Source organism: Gopherus evgoodei, chromosome 11 (genome assembly GCF_007399415.2).
Source record: "Gopherus evgoodei ecotype Sinaloan lineage chromosome 11, rGopEvg1_v1.p, whole genome shotgun sequence".
In the NCBI taxonomy this organism is placed as follows: Eukaryota; Metazoa; Chordata; order Testudines; family Testudinidae; genus Gopherus; species Gopherus evgoodei.
The window spans coordinates 2,730,056-2,739,854 of NC_044332.1; the positions used below are offsets into that span (position 1 = coordinate 2,730,056).

General features: G+C 49.0%; 1 long non-coding RNA gene across 1 annotated transcript; it reads right to left on the minus strand.

Moving 5' to 3' along the window:
* Positions 1-1,077: 1,077 nt before the first annotated feature.
* LOC115659951 lies at positions 1,078-9,508 on the minus strand. The gene is made up of 4 exons (XR_004002676.1): positions 9,343-9,508; positions 8,211-8,215; positions 5,631-5,637; positions 1,078-1,087 (listed from the first exon to the last, which is right to left on the minus strand). It is a non-coding gene; the product is annotated as an uncharacterized LOC115659951 (long non-coding RNA).
* Positions 9,509-9,799: the final 291 nt, after the last annotated feature.

The following is a 9,799-nucleotide window of genomic DNA, read 5'->3' on the forward strand; positions in this document are numbered from 1 at the left end:
AAAAAACAAACAACCACATGTGGGGCCTGAACTCACTGAACAGTGCTCCGAGTTTTCGGCGGCACTTCGCCGAGGGGTCCTTCACTTGCCCCCCGGCCCCGGCCAGAGCGCTGGTCAAAGCGCGGCAAGTCCCGCGACCCCTGACAGAGCACGGCAAGCCCTGCCCTGCAGCCCCGCTCTCCCGGCTGGAGCTTTGGGCCCTTTAAATAGCCCTCAGAGCCCTGGCATAGCAGGGGGCTCCGGGAGCAATTTAAAGGGCTAGGGCTCCAGCTGCCTCTGCCATCCCGGTCCTTTAAATAGCCGTTGGACCCCGCCGCTTCCTGAGGGCTCCCCTGTCTATTTAAATGATCCAGGGCGGGGTAGAAGCAGGGGTGCCCCGGGCCCTTTAAACAGCCCCCAGAGCCCTAGAATAGCAGGGGCTTGGGGGCTATTTAAAGGGCCGGGACTCTAGCTGCCTCTGCTGCACCCCCTGCCCTGCCTGCACCAGCCTCACCCCCTGCCTGCAGCCAGCCCTGCACCCCCTGCCCACAGTCAACCCCTGCCACGCCCCCTGCCGCACCGCCCCCCGCCTGAAGCCAGCCAGTCTGACACTCCTCTGTCTCCAGCAAGGGACAGCTCCAGGCATCAGCAAAGCAAGCAGCTGCTTGGGGCAGCCCATTTGCAGGGGCAGCAGCTAGCAGGGCTCGAGCCTGGGAGCTGAGAAGCATAGTGCCCAGATCACACACCCTGGAAGCTGCAGTTCCTTGGGCCTTGGCTACACTGGAGAGTTGCAGCGCTGGTGGTGGCTTTACAGCACTGCAACTTACTCCCCGTGCACGCTGGCAAGGCACATACAGCGCTGTATCGCCCTGCATACAGCGCTGGTTGTGCTCCACATAGACGAGAGGAATAAAGAGAACAGCACTGGTGCTGCAGCGCTGGGGTGCCAGTGTAAACAACGATTAATCTTACTATGCTGTAACTGACCTCCGGAATTTTCCCATAATGCTTTTAACTAAAGAACTCTCTTTGTTTTGTTATGATGCCTTTCTTTGTTTTGTTGTGAACTCAGGACTCCTGGAGCTGGTTATCTAAAAACCAAACACAGCTACTGTTTACTCAAGCAGAGGCAGGCAGGGAATGTCCACAGCTAGTGCTTGCTTGAGGAGAGAAACAGCACGGCATGGGGGGAGGGTCCATCGGAGAAGCTGCTTATCTGATCTGAAGGCTATTTGCATTGAAGAATGAATGAGAGAGGGGTGGGGGAAGGGGTTGGAATTTGGAAGACAGGGAGCTGACACAGTGTCGGCTCCAAAAATCCACTCTCCCTCACCCCCTACGCTCCCTGTCACACTCCAACCCACTCCCCTCTTTTGAAAAGCACGTTGCAGCCACTTAAACACTGGGATAGCTGCCCATAATGCACCACTCCCAACACCGCTGCAAATGCTGCAAATGTGGCCACGACAGTGCACTGGTAGCTGTCAGTGTGGCCACACTGCAGTGCTTTCCCTACACAGCTGTACGAAGACAGCTTTAACTCCCAGTGCTGTACAGCTGCAAGTGTAGCCAAACCCTTGGTTAGCTCCCTGCCTATAGAACCAGCCCTGGAGCAGGGAAAGAACTACATTTCCCAGCATTCCCTTGGCCACTATCAACAGGAAAGGGGGGAGGGAGTATGGTAGCTGAAACCTTAGGCTGCACCTTGAGCCCACTGCTGGAGTGGGGTGGCACTGTGAATGGGGAACAAGTGTGCTGAAGGAGTAGAAGGCTTTGGCCCAGATACCCCCTTCAGAAGACAGCCCCAGGCTGGCTTAGGGATACTGGTGTGACCACACCTTGCAGCCCTCAAAGAAGGAATTGGGTGGACTAAATGGACAGTGCCCCTCTCTATCTGAAGCCGAGTAAGGGAGGGGAGGCTCTGGAGCTGGGCAGCTTTAGATACAGTACCAGGCACGTAGGAGGATTTCCACTTCTGAGCCATGGAAGCAGAACTTGAGTTTTCCTTTCCAGATTTAGCTAATATTCAGAGAGGGAATCTAGCACCTGCCTTCCAGATTTGAACACCTCAAAATTCAGGAGTGCTCAAGCTCAATTTGGGCAGCTGTTACTTCATTTCTCCCAAATCAAATATACTGATCTACTGCAACTTGCTGTAGAAAAAGTAGATAAAATTGAGCAAAAATGCTTCCCAGTGGTTTTTAGGACTGGAATTGCTATTTTCAACAGCCAGTGCTTTTTTTTTAAAAGTTGTTTAAAAGGAAGACACTGATATTGCATTGGCAAATTCCCCATAGAAACAAAGAGTGGAAGGAAAGAATAATAAAGGCACCTCAACTTTTCCTTATTTATGGAGGACAGTCTTATAATATGCATCCAGATATCCTCCAATCACACAAGCTGAAAATGGTTCCACTCTACTGCAGTTCTGTAACCATATGGGAACCAATCCTGTCTGTGTTCTGTGCACATCCAAAATTCCTGCTGAATGACCTGTCCTGGGAGCAAGTCACCGGTGACCCAGGGCTGGGGCAGAAAGAGGGTGCAGGTGGGGGAGGGGGGGAAGAGCCCAGGGTTGGGGCGGCAGGGGCTGAGGGGGCACTGGTGGGGGAGAAGGGGGGGTGCCCAGAGCTGGGGCAGCACAGTGTGTGTGTGAGCCCAGCCATGGAGTGCCAGGGGGTACGGTTGAGGGGGAGACCCCAGGGATGGGGCAGCAGCGGGTGTGGAAAGGGGGAGGCCCAGAGGTGGGGCAGCAGGGGTGCAGATGGGCAGAGAGACTCTGGGCTGGGGCAGCAGCGGGGTGTGGGAGAGAGCCCAGGGCTGGGGTGGGGCAGCCAAATTTTATTTTTCTTGGGGTGGCAAAAAACCTAGAGCCGGCCCTGTCTCTAGCCCTGCCAACCCCTGCCACACCTCCCTGTCTCCAGATAGCCCCACATCCCCTGCCGTGTCTGCAGCCAGACCCTACCTCCAGTCAGCCCCTGCCCTGCCTCCAACCAGCACCATGGCCACTGGTGCCCTGCAGTTCCCAGGGCAAGTAACCCTGCACACCTGCTTCAATGAGGGGGGCATGGAGCAGCTGGGACTCACACATGTGAAACGGAGGTCATTAATAACCAATCAACAGCATATATGACACAATGTACATAATATATAATTTTATTGTTTATATAGTTATGGAAAGTAAATAATGCATGGAAGAAATGAAGTTTAAATTTTTTTTTTTTAGTCATCCCTGCCAGGGTCTCGCTGAAAAATGTTCGAATTAGACCTGCACTTCCTAAAGCCAGCCCTTTAAGTGGCATACCCACACAAATCCTAAGTCTAGGGTGGGAAGCCGTAATCATAAGAGCCCTAACCCTAAAGCCAAATGAGAGCGATTTTTAGGTGCATAGACAACTTTGCGCTGAAAACTGGCATTAAAAAAGGGTTTCTCAAGCAATAGTTTGCCTAGATCGGAGCAAAAATTGATAGTTTTGGGGTTTTCAAAGAAAAAGGAATTTGTAAAAACTCTATTTTTCTTGGCAAATCCCTATTTCAGAGAAAAGGCTTTCATCACTCTTTTCACAAAGCTTATTAATAAAACATTCATTTTTCCAATTAAAAAGGCTTTTCCAATGAGAAATAATACAGTTGAAAATGTTTTACTAAGAGCGCACCAACTTTGGAAGAAAATAGTTCCTTTGTGTTTCAAAAGCTGTTTTTCAGTCCCTAAAGTAGTCATTATTTTGCTCAAAAACAGGGTCGATTTCAGTTAAATCTATTTTCCTTCGAATTAAACCTCTTTTCCTCCGGCTTTCTAGTGGCACAAGAATTTCTTTTAAGACTTTCTTTTTATGAGAAGTCAATTTCCTTTCAGAGAAAAAAAGATTTTTTAACTGCCATAGTTGATCCTTTTTCTCCCCAAAATGACTTTCCATGTGAATAGCGTTTAACAAGTTCCTTTTTCTTTTTCAACAGAACAAGAAATTCTTGTGCTGAGAGAAAGCGTAGAGGAAAACGTATTCACTGGAAGGAACACAGATTTCTTCCGAAACATAAGCATTTGGTATCCAGAGCGTCACCAAACTTTATTGCTACAGAACATTGTCTTTTCAGAGAAAAGAGATTTTTACAAGTTGTTTTTCTGCTAGGAGAACCAAGTCAACATTATTAGTGTTCAATGGAAAAGCATTTCTAAGTAATAGCGTGATTTGCTTCCATGTGTGTTCTAACAATCAGACCCCGTTTCTTCCCAAGCTTGAGGTTTTTTTAAAGTAACTATGGATAACCGAGGTCCTTTTTAGTACAAGAAACTGCTGTGCAGAGAAAAAGCATAGAGGAAAACCTGTTCACTGGAAAGAATACAAATTTCTTCGGAAACATAAGAGTTTGCTATCAAGAGTAGCAGGAAACTTTATTGCTACAGAATATCACCTTTCTGAGAAAAGAGATTTTTCCTGAACAAGTTGTGTTTCCCCTAGGAGAACTCAGTCAACAATATTGATGTTCAGTGGAAAGCATTTCTAAGTAATAGCACAATGTTTTGCTTAGAACAGTGTTCCAACAATGAGACCCAGTTTCTCCTCAAACTTGATTTTTCAAGTAACTATGGATTACCAAGGTCCTTTTCTTAGTACAAGAAACTAGTGTGGAGAGAATCTAGGGGAAAACATATTCACTAGCAAGAATACAGATTTCATCCGAATCAAAAGCATTTGGTATTAAGAGCAGCAGGAAAATTTATTGCTACAGGACACCGTCTTTTCAGAGAAAAGAGATATTTTTCCTGAACATGTTGTTTTTCCCTAGGAGAACCAAGTCAACATTATTAGCGTTCAATGGAAAAGCATTTCTAACTAATAACATTATGTTTTGCTTAGATGAGTGTTCCAACAATGAGACTCTCTTTATCTTCATACTTGATTTTTCAAGTAACTGTGGATAACCGAAGTCCTTTTTTAAGCACAAGAAATTACTGTGCAGAGAGAAAGCATAGTGGAAAACATATTCACTGGAAAGAATACAGCTTTCATCCGAAACAAAAGCATTTGATATCAACAGTAGCAGGAAACTTTACTGCTACAGAACACGGACTTTTCAGAGAAAACAGATATTTCTCCTGAACATGTTGTTTTTCCCTAGGAGAAAGAAGTCAACATTATTAGTTTTCAGAGGAAAAGCATATTTGAATAATAACATGTTTGATTTAGAACAGTGTTCCAACAATAAGACCCTTTATCTTCCAACTTGATTTTTCAAGTAACTATGATAACCGAGGTCCTTTTTTAGCACAAGAAACTACTGTGCTGAGAGAAAGTGTAGGGGAAAACGTATTCACTGGAAGAAATACAGATTTCTTCCGAAACCTAAGAATTTGGTATCAAGAGAAGCAGGACACTTAATTGCTACAGAACACCAACTTTTCAGAGAAAAGAGATATTTTTCATAAACAAGATGTTGTTTTTCTCTGGGAGATCCAAGTCAACACTATTAGTTTTAATTGGGAAAGCATTTCTAAGTAATAACATTATGTTTTGCTTAGATGAGTGTTCCAACAATGAGACCCCTTTTACCTTCAAACTTGATTTTTCAAGTATCTATGGATAACCAAGGTCCTTTTTTAGTACAAGAAACTACTGTGCAGAGAAGAAGCATAGGGCTGGCATTACAACCTCATCCCTTCCTTATGTGATATTGCCTCCAGCTGCAGTGCAAGAATTGGTCTCAACAACCCTCCCACCCAGAAGCTTGTAGCTTTCCCCTACTCTAGAGGAATAAAGGAGACTTTCTCCCATTCTCTCAGCAGTTCCTGAGATCTTACCCTTTTCCCTTGGGAGTCCCAGCATAAAATTCATTCCAGCTGCAGGCAGATACTTTACCCTGAGCCACACAGAAAAAGTCATCACCAAGAAGTAGATCAGCGAGGAGGTGTTCTATTACCCACAGTCAAAACACTTTCCCAACCTTCCCATGCCACATGTGGTATGTGAAATCTGCTTTGGCCCACCCCCACAATCTCTGCCATTTGGCCAGGTGGCATACTGGCCTTTGGGCTCACACTCTGCTTAATCAGAGAGATCTGGGCCCTTGTATTCCTCTTCCCCAAGTATTCCCTGCTATCAGTTTGGACAGCCTTAATGTGCTCATATCTGGTTCTGCAGAGGATAAACTCACAAAACCAGTATGATAGGTTTCAGTTACTTGGGCGGGGGGGTTCTGTGTTGACGACAACAGAACTAACATGAGCTATTGGTTGCCTGCTTCCTCCTAGCCCGGGGCATTTATTCCTCAGGTGATCAGTGGAATTAACTGATAGCACATTTCAGCTCTTCTGCTTTTACAGGAGATTTGGGATGAGGGTTAGCAGAATGTTTCTGGGTATGAGAATGTTTAGGCTCCCAACTCCCTTCTCTCGTCCCAGGGGCAAAATGGGATCCTCCCGTCTCACCAGTTTTAACTTTCTGTGGCCTGGCCTCACTAGATGCCTAATTCTCTTTGAAGGCATCAGCTAAAAAAGCCATCTCATCCACAGTCTTGGCATCTTTATCCCATAGACACTGCTTTACATCAGCCTTACATATGCTTAGGAAATGCAACAAGATCCAACATTCCCTCAAAACTTGCCACCTCTTTATCCCTCACCCATTTTTCCAACAAATCTTTCATTTTCTTTATAGATTACCCATTACTCATACCAATATTCCTCTTATCCCAGGCTCTCCCCATCAGTGACTTGGTGGTGATGTCTGTAGATAGAGGTGGAAGAGAGAGGAAAGCATGGCAAACATCTCTGCCTTTTATCATGTTCTTTCTTCCCACCTTTCAGAGTCAGGTGAGCATTACCACGTCACAGTGCCAAACTGACCAAAGGAAGGGGGATGAGTCATTCGAGAGTCCAACAGATTCTTTTGTTACTGCCTAGGTCAGTGGCTTTTGTCCCTGTGAGGCTGGGCTCGGTTTGTTCTATACATGCCCTGATGCAGTGTGAACTGCCAGTCTGCTTTTTTCAGAGTTTTTGCCTGGCCTTGCTTTAAGCCATGAGGCTACATTTTGAGCCTCATAACTATATACATGAAATTATAACCTATAACATTACTGTAACAACAGTTACTCTAACATCATTATAAAAACGATGCTCGGTGCATGAGTCTTCCAAAGACACCCAATATGTCAAACTTTGCATTAGATACCACACAATCGTATTACAAGTATGAACATGTGGTTGCTTGTTGATCCCTGAGGTATGGAATGTGCGCATGCGTACGTGCGTGTGTGTGTGTTTTGACCTACCTCTCCCCCCCTCAGCAATACAGGATTTACAATGGCACCACTGGCACCATGGCACCGGGCCCACAGTCGAAAGGGGCCCACTGCCCCGCTCTTCTCCACCCCTTGCTCTCTCCTGTGGAGGTCAGAGAGGCTTGATGCTGCTACTGTGTGGCAGCCTCTGCTGGCAGCCTGGCTCTTGCCCCGCCTCTTTCCCCAGTGTGCTAAGTTCCCTCCCCTCCTCCCTGCTGACAATCAGCTGATCGAGATGACCGGTGGCAGAGATGAGGGAGGAGCGATCCGCAGCACATCACTCTGGGGAGGACAAGAGACAGGGGTGACCTGAGCGCTGACCACTGTACCCGCCCCACACCTCCCCAGCCCCCTGCCCTGACTCCTTCATCTCCCCTCTTGACATCCAAGTCCGTGCCCTGAAACCTGAAATCTTTCTATCTCTGCAGAGAGTGATAGCTATACATGCATCTGTCTCACATAGAGAGATGTGATGTATTCCCTGCAGCCAGGACCAGGTTTAGGAAGTGCGGGGCCCAATTCGAACACTTTTGAAGGCCCCCAGCAGGGATGACTAAAAAAAAAAAACGTGTAAAAAAACATGTGGGGGTTGTACTCACTGGACAGTGCTCCAAGTTTTCAGCAGCACTTCAGCGAGAGGTCCTTCACTCGCTCCAGTTCCTCAGTGTCACTGAAGGACCCGCTGCCGAATACTCAGAGCAAGCGAAGGACCCACCACTGAAGTGCCGCCAAAGACCCAGAGCAAGCAAAGAACCCGCCACCGAAATGCCACCAAAGATCCAGAGCGCTGCCAGGTGAGTAAAAATTAAAAAGGCGCCTCTAGCCTGGGAAGGGATTTTTACTGGGCGCGGGGCCTGATTCAGGGGAATTGGTGGAATAGGCCTAAAGCCTGCCCTGCCCCTCAGCCCCGCCTGGTACCTGCCCCTCTCCCCCACTCTCTGACCCCTGGCAACCACCCCTTTCCTCGTCCCCCTATGCCTACCCCTCTTCTAGCCCCACTCTGACCTTCTGACCCCTGATCTCCTAACACATTCCTCTACCCACCTGCCCTGTCTCTGCTTGCCCCTCTCTGTCCTCTGGTGTCCACCTCTTCCCTCTCCTTCCTGGTGTTTGTCCCTCCACCCCTGACCTCCCAGTGCCTGCTGTTCTACTCAGCCTCTGTAATCCCCCTGGCACCTGCCTTTTCCCTTACCCCCTGCACCCTCATGGTGCCTCTCCCTTCCCTCACTCCACCTGGCACCTGCCCCTCTCCTTTCACCCTTCCTCCATGGTGCTCACCCCCTTCACTCCCTCTTCCCCTCTGACTCTGCTGTCACACCCATGAGTTCCCCACCCCCTGCTATTCTCGTGCTCACCCTTCCTTTCACCCCCATCTTCTCCTGGCTCACAGTCCTCCCCACCCCCTTTCCTCCTTTTGTCTGCCCCTTCCTTTTCCCCCTTCTGTCCCCCAGCACCTGCTGTTCCCCCTGCCCCTCTGACGCCCACCTCTTCCCTTGCCCCCCACCCCAATACAGCCTCTTGCCTCTTGTTCTCCCTGATGCCTGCCCCATTCCATGTCGCACCACTGTCCCCCTGCTGCCTGCTCTTCCCCCTACCCCGTTGCTGCCTGCCCATCTGTTCTCCCTCCCTCCCTCCAGTTTTCACTCCTCCCTTTGTACCCGTCTAGCCCCCTGGCACCTACCCCTTCTCTGCTGTTCCACCCCATTGCCCTTGGCCTGCCCCTCCATCCCTCTACTCCTGTCACCTACCCCTCCCCTTTCCTCTCCCAGCATCAGCCTGCCCCACCCGGGATTGGGGTGGGGGATAATAGGCATCTATATAAGAAAATGCCCCAAATATCAGGACTGTCCCTATAAAATCAGGACATCTGGTCACCCTACCCCGGCTCCTCCTTCCCTTTCCCTCTCATTGTCTCTTCATAGGTAAATGGCTTCTGACTCCCCTAAGGCAACACCCCCCAACCAGCAATTAACAGGGATGCAGGTTAATTCCCCTTTGAGCCCAGTGACCATCCTCTGAGCCCTGCCCTGACTCTGTGACTCCACAGTGGTCGTGACTCTGGATCCAGACATGGCAAGTCCGTACTTGTCCTGTCTGAGGATCGGAAATGTGTGAGACATGGAGACACTCGTCAGGATCTGTCCAACAATCCTGAGAGATTTGATCTTTGTTTCTGTGTCCTGGGCACTGAGGGGTTCATGAGCAGGAGGCGTTACTGGGAGGTGGAGGTGGGAGACAAGCCTGGCTGGGCTCAGGGAATCTGTGAGCAGAAAGGTGTGGTTCACAGCCACACCTGAGGGTGGACACTGGACTGTGTGTCTGAGGGATGGGGAATACAAGGCTCTCACCTACCCACAGACCCCACTCCCCGTGAGTGTCCGGCCCAGCCGGGTGGGGATTTTCCTGGACTACGAGGCGGGCAAGGTCTCGTTTTACAATGTGACTGACAGGTCCCATCTCTTCACTTTCACTGGCACCTTCTCTGGGACACTCTGCCCTTATTTCAGTCCTGGTGTCAACGCTGGGGGTACAAACGCGGCTC